The following is a 17,499-nucleotide window of genomic DNA, read 5'->3' as shown; positions in this document are numbered from 1 at the left end:
TAATAATAATAATAATAATAATAATAATAATAATAATACTGAGTCAAAAGCTTTGCAGAAGTCTATGTAGATTGCATCAATTGTTTTGCCTAGATCAAGATTTGTAGTCCATAAGTTTTTACAGTGGAGAAGTTGTAAGTTGCATGATAATTTTTTTCTGAAACCAAATTGTTTATTTGAGAGTAGGTTGTGTATTTCTAAGTGGAAGGTAATGGATTGGTTGATGATAGATTTCATTACTTTGCAGATGACGCAGCATAGGTAGATTGGTCTGTAATTTTCAACTAAGCTGGGGTCACCTTTTTTGAAGATTGGAATGACTGGCTAGTGACCAAAGATTGGGATGGGAACTGGCTGTGAAAGTTTTATCAAAGATTATACTTAGGGGTTCTGCTTAAAGTTTTTTTTAAGAAATAAGCGCATAGTCCATCAGGTCCAATGGATAGAGATGGTTTCAAGTTGTGAAGAGCTTTTCCAACATTATCTTCTGTGAAATATGTATGTGTTAAGTCATCATACTCATTGCTTGTACGATTTGGGAATGTCGGATATGTGTCATCACTGTTAACAAAAACTGAGCCAAAGAATGTGTTAAAGAGGTTTGCTTTAGTTGTTTCATCATTGCATTCTTTGCCGTTAGAATCTTTTAGTGGTGGGATGGATCTAGAGTCTTTAAGCTTATTGTTCACAAAATTATAAAAGGCACGATGGGAATTTGTGTGCAGAAGGTCCTCTTTTTGCTTGATGTGGTAATTTGGGCATTCAGTTTTTATTTGGTTGCATATAATTCTGTAGCGATTTTTAAAATTTGCTATATAGCCCTTTTTGTTTCTTCTCCAGAGGGATTTTTTTTTAGATTGAAGCTTTTTTATTGATATGGGTAGTTTGCTTTTCCTGATCTTGGTGGTAATTTGTGGTACGTATAGTTTAATGACTCTATTGATTTCAAGTAGGAAAACTCTATAGTGGTCTTCAGCAGTTATACAGGTTGAGAACAGATTTTGCCAGTCCAGAGATGAAAGATCGTTCTTTATAAGGTCATAGTTGGCTTTTTTGAAGTTGTAAATTGAGATGAAAGTCAATCATGCAGTGGTCACTGTTGGACAATAATGTACTAATAATGTACATAATTATTACAATAATGTAATAATGTTCATAATGTACCTTATGTACAATAATGTTTAGTGGCTGAGCAGAGGAAGAGCCCTGGAGAGATTTGTAGCCTGCTTGGATGAAATTAGGCTGTTTATGAATGAAAAAGGGCAGGAATATCCACAGCTCACTAATATGGCCTGGGTTACCAACCTCATGTTTTTTACAGATTTTACAGTACACTTCAATGTACTGAACAAACAACTACAAGGTTTTGGGAAAATAGCAGAAAGGATGTTTTATGATATCAAAACATTTGAGAGAAAACTAATGTCAGCGTTCCAGAAAAACCCCTCCACAGGGGCTAGAGTGGAGAACTGGAGGTTTTTGAAACAGACATTGAAAGTGGGCAGCTGAAACATTTTCCAAATCTAAAAATGCATTTAGAGAATTCTACAGTATTTGCAGACAATCCTACAAGCCATCGGGAAATCTACAAGGAATTTTCTAGCATTGTAGCAGCTGCAAAGGTGAATTTTAGTAACAGGCTTTTGCAGTTCCGTAAGATGAAGACAACCCTGGGTTTTCTTACTTCTCCAGATAAAGCCAAATTTGCAGAACTTGATCTTTCCTGCTTACACTGGTTAGATTTAGAAAATCTGGAAACGGAGCTATTAGAATTTCAAGAAAACTCCATGTGGACAAATAAATTCTGTGACCTGTGTGAAACACTTGAGAAGATAGAAAGAACAGACAGCACAGTTAGTTCTGACACAGTTACCTGTATTTCTGAAAATAAAATCCATAAAGTGTGGAATTCTCTGTAAAATAAGTTTAAGTCAATGAAAGCACTTGGGATTGCTTTCCTTATTTTGTTTGGATCATCTTATGCTTGTGAGCAGCTGTTTTCAGCTTTGAATTATATCAAATCTGACACCAGAAACAGACTTACAGATGAACTGAGTGCTGCATGTGTTGCTCTCAAACTTACAAACTATGAGCCAAGGTTAGAAAAATTATCAGCAGGCATACAATAGCAAAAGTCACATTAATAAAATGCATGCCAAATGCAAAGTTTTACATTTCAATAAAAAGTTTTTTCTATCATTGAAAGTGCTGTTATTGTGTGTTTTTTTTCAGAGAAAATATGTTAATCATGTATGAGTTGTTTTTTCTAAACTAAAACCTCAGTATTCAGGTTACCGTATTTTTTGGACTATAAGACGCACCGGTGTATAAGACGCACCAGGATTTCAAAGAGGTAAGCAAGAAAAAAAAATGTTTGCCCTCCTCAGTCTCCAGGAGCAACCTGCAGGCCTTCCAAAGGCTCTGCGCACCCTGTTTTTGAAAAAAATGGGTCCGTTTTTCGCAAAAATGGGACGTGCAGGGCGAGGCTTCAGGAGGCCAAAATTGGCTGTATTTGGTGTATAAGACGCAGCCACATTTCCACCTTCTTTGGGGGGGGGAGTGCATCTTATACTCCAAAAAGTACAGTAAATTACTGTGTTGGCACTCCAAGATAAATATGTCGGTTTTGGGTTGCGGTTTGGGCACTCGGTCTCAAAAAGGTTTGCCATCACAACTAGCCATACCCAGTTCCTGCAATCATTCTTTGTATGTTTTAGTCTCCTATGTTTTTAATCATCTTAGTTGCTGTTCCCTGCACTTTTTCCGAAGTCTCAACTTCTTTTCTGTAATGTGGTGACCAGAATTGCATGCAGTATTCCAGGTGTGGTCTTACTAAGGCTTTATAAAGCGGTACTAATACTTCACATGATTTTGATTCTATGCCTGTTTATACAACCATTTTGGCTGCTGCCACGCACTGCTGGCTCGTGTTTAAGTGATCATCTACTAGGACCCCAAGGTCCTTCTCACAGTTACTGTTATTGAGCCAGGTTTTGCCTAATCTGTACTTGTATCTTCAAGCTTGTTACTTTTTTCAAGCTTGTACAGGCCAGCAATTCAATATTTCTTCAATACTGAAGGAGAGGTGTCCAAATAAAGAACCTAGCTTCACTTTTCTCACCAGCATTTTGCTGTTGACACCTAGAATGGCTTACCTGACATCATTGCCTCAGATTGTCCAGTCCTGAACAATTTCTATTTTGATTTTTACCAATCCTAGTTCATCTGTTGTACAATGTATGGCAAAAAAACAAGGGAATTAAATCAAATCAAACCTTTATTGCTGTCATAGACCAGCATAACAAGAGTGTATAATAGAAGGCATGGCATTTGCTAATGAGGGCAGAATTCATCTTGCAATTAAAATGTTATATGGGATGCTAACAATCATGTATTTTCCTTGTAGGTAATGGAGTGGAATAATGTAACAGTAAAAACAAAACAGACATGACCAAGGATCACTTATATTTTCAGGTTCTAAGCAAATTGCTGCTGAAATAAAAAGGGCTTAAAACTCACAATCGCAGCAAATTTCATAAAGTTTTATGCAAAACTTTGAGTCATAAAAAAGGGTGAAAAAGGAAAACTGTATTATTAAAATCATCCCCCCCCAAAAAAGAAGGAAAAATAAAAAGAACACATCTTTAATTGTGGGGGGGGGGGAACTAGGTTCCACACTGCCAACAACTAATTTGAGAGTAAACCACAATTAGAAATTGTTACGAATTAGAAAATTTACCTTCCTTCTCTAGGACAGTCAACCAAAGTGACTTTCAAGGTCATTCTATATAAACTCTGAAAATCTTGGTTCCAACTGAGATAAGAGATAATGATGACAATGATGATAACAATGACGATGACATGCCTGCTAATGGCAATTGATCTACTTGTCAGAAACTATGTAAGCAATTAAACCTTGCCATTGTGATTTCCCTTTTCTTAAAAGCCTTTCTGATCTTTTACAGAAAAATATTTAAAATCTTCTGCTAGAATAGCTTAGGCACGTGTGGCTATAGAAGAATCAGATTCTAGCCTGAGGGCAGAGCCAAGAGAGGAATCAACCTGGAATCATTGTGTTCCTACAAGAGATCCAAGTCGAGCCCTCTTTATATTCCATTAACTCTTATCTACTGCCAATTTTGTGAGGACTATTGTTGACTAAGATGGCGCCGACGAAGGCTGCCTCGGTGAAATGCTCTCTAATTGTTTCTTTATTTCTAATTGTTCTCTGTGACTCACTACGGATTTCCTACTCACGAGACCATCTGCTAAAAATTAAGGAACATTTCTTTAAGGAGCAGCTTTCTTTAATCTCACCCCCGCCTGTCTTTACAAACACGGAGGAGATTCTAACACAGGAGGAGGCAATTCCCATGGAGCCATGGATTACTAAAAAAACCAAACGACGGAAACGAAGGAAAAGAGGTAAACGATCTTGGATCTTAAACAGATTAAGAAGTCGCATTAAAACTCCTCTGCCTTCAATTTTCCTAACAAATATACGCTCACTTGCAAATAAGATGGATGAAATACTCCTCTTAAACAAATACTATTCTGATTTTCGCAATTCAGGAGTCCTATGCTTCTCTTAAATGAATCAATTGAAAATAGCAGCCTGAACATTCCAGGATTTCAAATTGAACGATCAGACAGGATTCCAGAAACATCTGGTAAAAAGAAAGGAGGAGGCTTATGGCTATATATTAATTCAACCTGGTGTCAAGATTTTAACATAATTTACAAATTCTGTGACAACAATTTAGAGACTCTAATTATCAACTGCAAACCTTACTATTCGCCTCGTGAATTTTCCTCATTTCTTCTAATTGCTGTTTATGTCCCACCACAAGCCTGTGTAAACAAGGCATTACGAACTCTAGCTGACCAAATCATGGAGGCTGAAGCCAAACACCCTGATTCACTGGCCATTGTTTTGGGAGATCTAAACAAGGCAAACTTAAGGAAAGAACTACCAAAATACTTTCAGCATGTCAATTGTCCCACCAGAGGCAAGAATACTCTAGACCACTGCTACACAACACTAAAAGATGCCTATCGGTCTTTACCACGTGCAGCTGTAGGACACTCTGATCATTGCATGATTCACCTTGTACCTGCTTACAGGCAAAGACTTAAAGCCATAAAACCAATAATTAAATCAGTGAAAACCTGGACGGAGGAATCAGAATTAAAGCTACAGGCATGTTTTGACTGCACTGATTGGAATATTTTTAAAGATACCTCTGCAGACCTGGATGAACTCACAGATACTGTAACATCATATGTCAGCTTCTGTGAAGACCTATGTGTACCTACAAGGAACTTGCGAATACACAGTAACAACAAACCTTGGTTTACACCTAAACTTAAGCAGCTACGACATTCCAAAGAGGAAGCCTACAGAAAAGGTGATAAAATGCTGTACAATCAGGCCAGAAATGCACTAACAAGGAGATAAGAGCAGCAAAAGAAGCTACTCTGAAAAGCTAAAGAATCAATTTTCAGCAAATGAACCAGCAAACATGTGGAAAACTCTTAAAAATATCACCGGCTATGGCAAACCTCCTTCCCAGGCTGAAGGTAATCAACAACTGGCAGATGACCTGAATGAGTTTTACTGCAGGTTTGAAAGGAAACTACAGCCACCTATCTCCACAACCCCCATCTCAGACACACCAACAACAGCCAAGCCTCCTACAACTGACCCCATTTCATTGGGTTCACAACCCCTAGTGATCACAGAAAAGGAAGTGCAGGACCTATTTCACAGACAAAAGCCAGGAAAAGCTCCAGGCCCAGACAAGATAACTCCTTCTTGCTTAAAAGTCTGTGCTGACCAATTGGCCCAGGCTCTGAACACAGACTTCAGAGGATAATTAGAATCTTCACCCATATTTTCAATAAATCACTAGAGATGTGCTATGTTCCTTCTTGCTTCAAACGCTCTACCATCATCCCAGTGCCGAAGAAGCCCACCATCAAGGAACTGAATGACTACAGACCAGTTGCTTTAACATCTGTAGTCATGAAAACCTTTGAAAGGCTAGTGCTTTCCTACCTGAAAACCATCACGGATCCGCTGTTAGACCCCTTGCAATTTGCATACCGAGCAAATAGATCAACAGATGATGCTGTTAATATGGCTCTGCACTACATCCTACAACATCTTGAGTCTCCAAAGACCTATGCAAGGGTCTTTTTGTAGACTTTAGTTCAGCATTCAATACCATCATTCCAGACATTCTCCTAACTAAGCTAAACCAGCTACAGGTACGGAACAGACTTGTAAGTGGATCACAAGCTTCCTAACAAACAGGAAGCAGCAGGTGAAGCTAAGCAAGATCACATCAAATACCTGTACAATTAGCACAGGGCCCCCCCAAGGCTGTGTGCTCTCCCCACTTCTCTTCTCTCTGTATACCAATGACTGCATCTCCAATGATCCATCAGTTAAGCTACTGAAGTTCGCAGATGACACAACAGTGATTGGTCTCATTCGAGACAATGACGAATCCGCATATAGACGAGAGGTCAAACGACTAGCCTTGTGGTGCAACCAAAACAATCTGGAACTGAACACACTCAAAACCGTAGAAATGGTGGTAGACTTTAGGAAAAACCCTTCCATACTTCCACCTCTCACAATACTTGACAACACAGTATCAACAGTAGAAACCTTCAAATTTCTGGGTTCTATCATATCGCAAGATCTCAAATGGACAGCTAACATCAAAACATCATTAAAAAAGGACAACAAAGAATGTTCTTTCTGCGCCAACTCAGTAAGCTCAAACTGCCCAAGGAGCTGCTGATCCAATTCTACAGAGGAATTATTGAGTCTGTCATTTGCACCTCTATAACTGTCTGGTTCGGTTCTGCAACCCAACAAGAAAAACACAGACTTCAGAGGATAATTAGAACTGCAGAAAAAATAATTGCTACCAACTTGCCTTCCATTGAGGACCTGTATACTGCACGAATCAAGAAGAGGGCCGTGAAAATATTTGCAGATCCCTCGCATCCTGGACATAAACTGTTTCAACTCCTACCCTCAAAACGACGCTATAGAGCACTGCACACCAGAACAACTAGACACAAGAACAGTTTTTTCCCGAAGGCCATCACTCTGCTAAACAAATAATTCCCTCAACACTGTCAGACTATTTACTGAATCTGCACTACTATTAATCGTTTCATAGTTCCCATCGCCAATCTCTTTCCACTTATGACTGTATGACTATAACTTGTTGCTGGCAATCCTTATGATTTATATTGATATATTGATCATCAATTGTGTTGTAAATGTTGTACCTTGATGAACGTATCTTTTCTTTTATGTACACTGAGAGCATATGCACCAAGACAAATTCCTTGTGTGTCCAATCACACTTGGCCAATAAAAAAATTCTATTCTATTCTATTCTAAATACTTCTGTATAATCATGAGCAATAAATCAGCTTAATGGGAATTTAATGTGTGGTCCTGGTTCTTCACTCCTGACATTATCCTATGCTCCTGAAGCACACTATTCATAAGAACTGGAGCAACTAGTAACTTACAGGACCATCTCTCCTCGGCTGTTTCTACCCAATACAGCCTGATTGCCAGGAAGGGAATGCTCTGGTCAGCTAGGGAGTATTGGCTGGCGGAGCTCAGGAGGAGAGCCTTCTCCCAGATGAAGAGTTCTGATGATGTTACAAAGTTGGGTAATGAAGCCTCTGCAAGCAAATAATCAAGCTCAGAGAGCATCAAGGATTCCAGAGCTTTTTCTGCAACTGCCCTTTGGAACATCATCCCCCAGAGATATGATCATCCCTGTTCCTCTTGACCAGGGGTGTCAAACTCACATCGTCATGGCAGTGTCATATGAGGTATCAGGACTCCCCCCCCCCGTTCACTAAACCAGGTGTGGGCATGGCCAGCGTGTGATGCATCCGGCCTGTGGGCCACAGGTTTGACAGTCCTGCTCTTGACCTTTCATAAGGCCTTGAAGGGTCTGTGCCTGAGTTTGGAAACTTAGTGTGGGATAGAGCCAATCTCCTGGTTGGATTATTTGATTTTTTTAAAAATATCTCGTGTATTTTATGTATTTCATATGTTTTATTGTAAGCCATCTAGACTCATATAAAAGTGAGATAAACAGCTATATAAATCAATGCTAAGGGATATTAAGACATCCTGGTTGTCATATGTCACGAAACAAAAACAAAATTCTTGAACAATTAATGTGAAAACAATAGGTTGTTTTTCTGCCCAACAGGATCCAAGTGATTTTTTTCCCCATTCAGTATCTGCTGAGAAATCTTCAGAAATTTTGTTTGGGTATTGACACAACTTTACATTGGTTAGGAGGGCACACTTACAAACATTAGGACATGGATTTAAAGAATATGCAAAAGAAAAGAAAAGCAGCTCCAGAGCAGCAGTGGTGGCTTATCAGTATTAACAATTAATACCAAACTTGTCAAAAATCTCTATTATGTGATTTAAGGCCTTTGGATAGAGTGCAATAAAATAGGGTGACTTCCTCACATCCCTTTCTAACCTTCAGAGGAACTGGAGTGCCTCCAATTATCCCAAAAGCTGTTTGGTCAATGTAAGAGGAATAAATCATGAAAGATGCATTTTACCTTTAAGAGAGAGCCATGCCTTCAGCCAATCCATCACCTTGCATCAGGAAGAAATTTAACAAATAGAGCAAAACAGAGTCAATAAAATGTGCTTAAATACTATCTGGGCTTTTACTTGCTAGGCTTTTAATTTGAGAAATAAATGCCTTCCTTTGGACACACACCCTGGAGTCTTTCCAATGACGTGGATTAAGTGCTCTGCTTGCTTCACAATACTGAATGGATCGCTGAGGTATAGGAAGCTATAATGGCTTTGAAGTCAAACCGCCTAAATATCCCTGCTGTTTAATTTCAAACATTAAAAGATGCATGTAGGGGTAACAAAATTCTGGAGTTAAAATATAGGCTTTTGTTTTGTTTTGTTTAGATTCTCAATTGAAATATTATTCTAATATTTTCTATGGCTGCCTTATTGATGAATTTGGAGATCTGCTTTATTCCTGCCATAATTAGCATTTCTACTAGAGGTCAACATAGAGTTAATGAACAAAGGAAACCACCAATTCAGAAAACCAGGTCAGTTGGCTACCATAGGTAAAAGACTGCTCACATATAAATCAACTTGTTGGCCAGTGTTCTTGTATTTTTAGGGAGAAGACTGGCATGAATTTGCATCTGCTTCTCCATAAGGGAGTGGGATCAATTCCAGAATTTCATGCTTGACTTCTCCATCAATGGGATCATCTTAGTTTAACAAAGAAAGAACAGATTTCTGCTGGACATAAAAGTAGATTTGAGAAACAGCAGTGCAGGATCAACTCAGCAAGAACTGGATGTTTTGCTTTTAAAAATATTTCTGATCATTATCATCTTTTCACCAAGATAACTGGATAACTAGGGCAATGGGCATAATTCAAGTCCTGCCTCCATTTCATCTAAAATTATTGTGAAGTATAGAAGATTGGGGAAAAATGACCAGATATGGTTATCTAAGGCAGGGATCCCCAACCTCTGGGACACAGCCCATTACTGGGCCCTGGCCTATTTGCAACTGGGCCAAGCAAGCAGCAAGCCAGCACGTGTGCGCACACACAGCTTGACTTGCCAGCCTGTCATTTGCGCAGCCCAGTTCCCTTCTTCCCACCCCGCCAGGCCACCAAGTCACAAAGGTTGCAGACCACTGATCTAAGGCAGGACTTTTTGAACTTTTTGCCATCACACCTTTCTTTGGTGTAATCTTAATGCATACATTGGGTGTTAAAAACCCAAAATGAACACAGTTGAATAATGAAAATGATATAATGAAAACTTTGGGAAATATGGGATTATTCTGACAATGTACAACTAAACTGTTAGTCACACTTTTGGATCCAAAGGAGATACACCTCACAGTTAGGGAAACTCTCATTTGAGGCCATCCAATAATCCTTATGAAGTGACAACTATGACTTCCACATCATGTCAATTGCATGTAACACAGGACTTTTATTGATACTGTCCTGCATTCTATGCTTTAATTTTATTTTTCATCTGACCTACAACACAGAAAATAGACCCAACTGGGCATTTTGTCTGGATTCACCAACAATACCTTATTCCTCCTCAACTCTCACTTTGTATTAATATTTTTTTAAGAAACCCTCTCTTCCTATTTTTTTTTTTAAAAAATAGCTAATACTTTACAGTGGTATAGCTTATCCTCTACAACTTCATGTCTACCTGTGATAGAAGTTGAACACAATATGGGGGCAAGACCCAGTCAAACTTAAGTCATTTTAACACCAATTGATTTGAGGCAAAAGATCTGACTCTGCTGTGGAAATCAATGGGATTTTGAAGTGCTTCACTTTGACCATATCATGCCCTGGAGGTTTTTAAAATACTTTTAGAAAGGCAATAAGAACTTTGCCATTCCCCAAACAGCCATATAAATCAGAAAAGCTAAACATAGATGCTCTTAAGCGAAGTTAGCCAGGAAGCTCTGATTTCAGACCCTTTTTTATTGCCACAATAGGAGGACTGGTGAAATATGACCTAATGGAGATGAGAGAGGATGCACTGTAAAATCTTTCATAATCCTAGATAAAGCCTTATAAAAAATTTTTCACAAAATGACAGGCATTGACAGAGAAAGGAAAAACAGAGGAAAATAAGATTTTCATACCACTTACATTCATGAATATTCATGAATCAACAAAATATAACAATGAAGTGCTCACTTTCTCTAGTTGCTATTTTGGTTATCTCATTTACATTTCCAGTATACAGGCATAACCAGAAGACATAAGTTTAAATTAACATTTTTGATTAAGTGTTTGAGAATAGGCTGGATAGTTTTATGAGAAAATGAATCAAATTGGAGGACCATGGTGATAAAAAGCTGAAATCTACTGATTCAAGTCCAAGCTCCCGCCCTGCCTGGAGAAGGAACCAATGTAAAGCAGCATCAATTCACCATTTGTCACTTACTTACTTGCTCACCTCAGGGACATCAGCAATTTCCTCTGCCACCACTCATGACAGCCCATAAATCCCTCCAGAGTTTTAGTCAACTAAATGAGATGGATCATACCTATAGGTGCTGATAACAGCAACTCTTTGGGTAGGAGAGCTCTTGAAGTGACAGAGGCCACAAATCTGGGCTGCAGGAAGATCTGTGGGTTTGTCTTAGGCAGAAACTCAGTGGGGAACTCTTTAGACAAAAATTTATCACCAGAGCTGCTTTGTTCTTACCTGGCTCTGCTCACGTGCTTTTAATTGGTTTTTAAAAATATTTTTTAAAAAATATTAAAAACGCGGTAGGTGAGGCTCTGCTTAAAATAGGTGCTGTTTATGTATGGTAGGAGCTGTCTGGAGAACGAAGCCGATTGACAACCCTATGTTTATCCTAGCATAAGAATCTCATGTACTGTAGATAAATATATGTTTATATTTATATAACCTTTGGTCCCAGTGGATCCTGCAACATTATCCTGGGACATACATATTTGCCTTCATTCATATATGCATATTGTTATCCTGTCATATGAATTGTATATGTATACACACAGACACACAATTTATATGACAGGATAGCAGTGTTTGTGGATGTGTGTGTGTGTAAAAGTGGTTAAAGAGCCTGAGTTTATCAGCTGGAAAGCTGACGGCCAGTTTTGAGACTTGAGTGCCACAGGACAGGGTGAGTTCCCATTACTTGCCCCAGCTCCTGCCAACCTAGCAGTTTGAAGCATGCAAATGCAATTAGTTAAATGACTGTAACTTTGTTGCTGACAATCCTTATGATTTATATTGATATATTGACCATCATTTGTGTTGTAAATGTTGTACCTTGATGAACGTATCTTTTCTTTTATGTACACTGAGAGCATATGCACCAAGACAAATTCCTTGTGTGTCCAATCACACTTGGCCAATAAAAAAAAAATCTATTCTATTCTATTCTATTGTTGAGAAGGTAGCAATGTTCTGTGGGCCTAGGCATATAGTCATGCTGACCACATGACCATGGATGCATCTTTGGACAATGCTGGCTCTCTTGGCTAAGACACTGAGTTGATCACCACCACCACTCTGTGTATGTGTGTGTGTGTGTGTGTGTGTGTGTGTGTGTGTGTGTGTGTGTATACACCATTACTATTTTATACTTCTGTACTTTGCTGTCACTCCTCACAATAAAGGCCAGATTGCATTGATATATTTTGGCAAGGAAAGGTTGCATTTGAAATTTAAATAGCATGTCAAGATTACACAAACTTTCAGAATCACAAATTCTCTTCCCTTGCGGGGGACCTCAATTGGATTAAGATAGATGCCAGCACCCTTTCTTCACTGCTACCATCTATGGCACTATAGGGCCAGTTTTGGTGGCTCTTACAATCTCTTGCTAGCATTACTTTATATCTTCAATATAGTGACCAGACATCCCGCTTTTGGCAGGACAGTCCCGCTTTTTAGAAATTTGTCCCGCGTCCCATGGCGTTCTAAAAAAGTCCCGATTGAGTGAGGGTGCATTTAAGGGTGCTTTGTCTTTAGGCTGGTAAGGGAAGGTCTTGGCTGTGATCAAACTGAACTTCTCTCTTTGAGAGAGCAAATCTCGTTAAAGCAAAGAGAAGAGAGGCAAAGTAAAACAGGGGAGGGCAAAAAGTTTCTATAAGGACATTTTAGGAAACACCTGTTGTTTTATCTCTGCCCACCCAGTCATCTTCGAGCACCCGCCCCTCCCGCCCCATCGGCAGCCTGTATTCTACGCTCGGTGTTAACTTCCTCTCTGGCAGCATCGAGCCGAGTGGTGGGCGTGGAAAAGAGCGCTCCGTTGCTGGGGCAATAGCCAGTTGCAGCCGAGCGCGCGCTCTCCACCCTTTGCCCATCAGCTTTGCCTCAGTTGCGCGGGAATTCCCTAGTGCTTGAACCTCTGGAAGTTGGTGCCACAGCAAAATCCAGCAAGGTAGGCTTTGGAAGAAGAGCCGCTGGGGTTCGTGCCAGCAAAAAAAGAAAAAAGAAAGAAAGGTCTGATTTGGATTTCTTCCCCTCGGGCAATGTTTGTCATAAGTGCCCCGTTACACCGAATAGAAGAAAGCGGAGAAAAGAATGCCTGTTTTGCTTGCAAAATTCAGTTCCCTTTCTTTTCCTGGCTGCTGGGGGAGAGAAGGGGGCCCATTAAATGCAAAATGTATTTCTGTACACGAAAAACCCTACCTTCACTACAGCAACTTGTAATGCCCCTTTTCGGGAATTCAGCCCAAGTTTGAACTTAAAAAGTAGAACTTGGCTCAGGAATTACTTGGTCAGTTTTGGAATGATTAAACAGCAGCCGCAGCAGCAGCAGCACTACACTCGTTCCAGTTGCTGAGATGAAGTAAAGATGGAGTAATTAGGTTTGGATTTTTGTGGAAGGACTGGCGCAGGAAACTCCTGGTTTCATTCATTTTAAGCATTGGCTTTTTGCATCAATTCCAGTTTAGTAAATCTCGGAGTTTTTCTAAATTTAGCAGATACAATAATCCCACAGACCTCCATTTTATACACTTTTGCCAAATACTCCATATGACAGTATTTCCTCCTTGCCCCACACCTTTATGTTATCTGTATAAATTCATCCTAATGTTTCTACCACACCCCCTTTAATATAGTGTATTGTAATTACTCCTGATAGTAACTGTAATACACCATATGAGATAGGTAGGATCACTGTATTGTAATTAATTGAAAATGCATTGTAAGAGATTTGATATGATCTCTGAAGATATTTTGATGGAAGGTATTCAAAAAGGAGGATATGCAGCTCCTGAACATGCACAGATCAATTTTGCTTCACATCAAGGAAGGTCACTGCTTTTTTTTAAATAGTCCTCCAGTTTAAAGTTGGGTGCCCATACACACTCTGCACCCTAACCTTTGATGTAAGAGACATCAAGTTGGCCACACCCACCCAGTCACATGACCACCAAGCCACACCCACCAGACAAGCCACACCATGGAATTGGTATTAAAAATATTAGACCCCCCCTGCCCCCCCCCCCCCGTCAATGGTGTCCCACTTTACCAATGTTGAAATCTGGTCATATAATCTTCAATCTCCTGAGTAGCTCACACAAACAAGAATTCTTCACTCTGATGTAAAAGTCTTGGTTTGCCCAACATTCTAAATTCTATGGAGTTGTTTGCTTAAACTTGGCAGATTGTTGAAATGATCACTTTTATTCTAAACCATAGTTTATGGATGAGGGTATTGTGTGAATCTCAATCACGTTCAAAATCGTCCATGTTTTTGTAACTTGCCATAATGTATATATGAAGCTAGAGCAGATCATCCAAACCCTTTACAAGTTCATTTTCTGGAACTCTTGAGTTTTAATTTGGGATGCAGCTTTGTATTGCAAAGATGTGCTCTCAGCTCTTTTTGTTTCCCCGCTACAGACAAATCTTCAATTCTGAAACTCTGCTGCAGGGAGAAAGCCAGCTCCCTTTAGTATCTGCTGAAAAGCTCTGTTGTCCTGGGTTTGCTATGAACTCATTTAAATTCCACTTTGTTTATACTTGAGGAGAAATTAGCATTTTCTCCTACAAAGGAAAGTGTTCTCTACCTTGAATATTGTCTCATTCAGCACTTTATTGAGACCCAAATGAAATCCCAGAAGCTTTTATAGTTTCTAAGGGATTAATAGTACTGATATTAAACTATTAAAAGTTTTATTGGGAAGGGGTAAGAAGGAAAAACTCTACTCCTAGTATTTGTTAATTAGTCAGTATACACAATGTTAGCTTTTTTGTATATAATTAGGATTGTCAACTAGTTGGAGAGCTGATTAATCATGTGTCTTTTAAACTGACAGGTATTTTTCATTATTTGAAGCAATTTAAAAATGACATTGTATGTTTACAAGAAACACATATTAGAACATTAGACCAGAAATATTTGATAAATTCAAAATTGGGAATACATTTTGTTGCATCTGCTACAGAAAAGAAGAATGGACTAGTTGTTTATATAAAGAGTAATTTATCTGCAACATTAATTGAGGCGGATAATCAAGGAAGATATATTGCTATTGAACTTTTATTGGAGGGGAGAAAAATAATTTAATAGGAGTTTATGCACCAAATCAACAACAAGAAAATTTTTATAAGTTTTTACATAAAAGAATAACATCTTGGGATTATAAAACTTATATATTAATGGGTGATTGGAATGGAGTGATGGATATCCAGAAAGATAAAAGAAGTCTTAGAAATATTTCCAATCGTGTAAAACTGCCAAAGGCCTTCTTTGATTTGATGGAAGATTTAGAATTGAGAGATGTATGGCAAGAACGTAATGAGGAAGAGAGAGATTTTACTTTTTTTTCTGATAGACATCAATCATTTTCTAGGATCGATTTTATTTTAATTACTAATGATTTGTTTTTCAGAGTGAAGAAGACAAAAATTTGTTCTAGAACTTTGTCTGATCATAGCCCGGTTTGGATTGAGCTAGATTGGGAAAAAGAGGCCAGGAGGTCATGGAGGATGAATGAGAATTTGTTTAAATATGAACAAAATGTAAATGAATGTAAAATTCTAATGAAGGAATTTTTTACTTTGAACATGGATAAAGGGACACCTATAGAGATAGTTTGGGACACCAGCAAAGCTTATATGAGGGGAATTTTATTAGAGATGAATAATAAATACAGAAATAGATTGCACAAAAGGCGAAAAGAATTAGAAGAGGAAATTAAAAGGAAGGAGCAGTTATTGGTATGTAATCCAGGAGATAGTAAAATAAAAGAGTCAATAAATATATTAAGAGGTCAATTTAATATGCTAATGGCAGATCAGGTGGCAACTAATTTACAATATGCAAAATACAATTTGTTTAATAATTCTAATAAACCTGGAAGGTGGTTAGCATATTTACTAAGAAAGAAACAGAAACAACGTATAATTGATAAATTAGAATATAGAGGTAAGGAAGTATATCAGCAAAATTTGATTAAAAAAGCTTTTTTAGAATATTATAGTAAGTTATATTCTAGAGATGTGATTAATGATAAAGATATAGATAAATATTTACAGGATCACGGTATCTTAGAAATTACAGTAGATCAAAGGGAAGAGTTGAATCAATTAATTTCTTCAGAGGAAATAGTGTTTGCAATTAAGCAGCTTAAAGCGAATAAAGCACCAGGTACAGATGGTTTGACAACTACTTATTATAAAAATTTACAAAATGAGATAATTGTACCACTTAAGGAGTTATTTAACAGAATACAAAGGGGAGGAGTAGCTCCTCCTTCATGGAGGACAGCTTTTATTTCATTAATACCTAAAGAAGATCGACATGGTGTTAAACCAGAGAATTATAGGCCAATATCGCTTTTAAATACTGATTATAAGATATTTGCTAAGATATTAGCGAATAGATTGATGCCACTGATGACTCAATTAATTCATAATGATCAAACAGGATTTATTGAGGGGAGACAGATGAGATATAATATGAGACAAATTGTAAATTTACTTGAATATTTGGAAAGAAACAGCCAGGTCTCAGAAGCATTCTTCTTTTTGGATGCGGAAAAAGCTTTTGATAGATTGGATTGGCAGTTTTTGTTTAAAGTAATAGAAAAAATGCAATTTGGGGATTATTTTATTCAAGCAATTAAGGCTATATATCAAAAGCAAACAGCTCAAATAATAGTAAATGGTGGATTAACAGAATCTTTCAAGATTGAGAAAGGGACTAGACAAGGATGTCCCTTGTCACCATTATTATTCATTCTAACTTTGGAAATATTATTGAGTAATATACGTGGTTTAGTTCGAATAAAAGGAATTAGAATTAAAAATCAAGATTATAAATTAAGAGCGTTTGCAGATGATCTGGTTGTTTCTTTATCTCAACCAATACATTCAGCTGTATATCTGAAGGAGACAATTGATCAGTATAGTAAGGTATCTGGGTTTAAAGTGAATCAACAGAAGACAAAAATGATAATTAAAAATATGAATACACATCAGAGGGAAGAACTAGAAAGAATAACTGGATATGAAGTAGTTAAAAAGGTTAAATACCTAGGAGTATATATTACAGCATTGAATGTAAAATTATATAAAAATAATTATGAGGTATTGTGGGGAAAAATAATTAAAGAAATGGAGAATTGGAAGAAGTTACAATTATCATTGTTGGGAAGAATGGCAGCTATAAAAATGAATGTTTTGCCTAGATTTTTATTTTTGTTTCAAATGATTCCAATATTGAAGAAAGATGCAAATTTACAAGAATGGCAAAAAGGGATTAATAATTTTGTATGGAAGGGTAAAAAACCGAGAATAAAGTTAAAAATAATGCAAGACATTAGGGAAAGAGGGGGTTTAAAAATGCCTAACTTGAAATTGTACTATGATGCAGTTGTTTTAGCTTTAATTTCTGATTGGATTAATTTA

The 17,499-nt window shown here is 37.8% G+C and overlaps 1 protein-coding gene across 1 annotated transcript in view; it reads right to left on the bottom strand.

The window, feature by feature from the left end:
* UNC5D (unc-5 netrin receptor D) overlaps positions 1–17,499 on the bottom strand; it is a 773,049-nt gene that overhangs the window by 450,064 nt on the left and 305,486 nt on the right. The window lies entirely within an intron of this gene.

This window comes from Ahaetulla prasina, chromosome 9, assembly GCF_028640845.1.
Source record: "Ahaetulla prasina isolate Xishuangbanna chromosome 9, ASM2864084v1, whole genome shotgun sequence".
Lineage (NCBI taxonomy): Eukaryota > Metazoa > Chordata > Lepidosauria > Squamata > Colubridae > Ahaetulla > Ahaetulla prasina.
The sequence above is the reverse complement of the archived record's forward strand: the minus strand, read 5'-3'. Positions and strand labels throughout refer to the sequence as shown.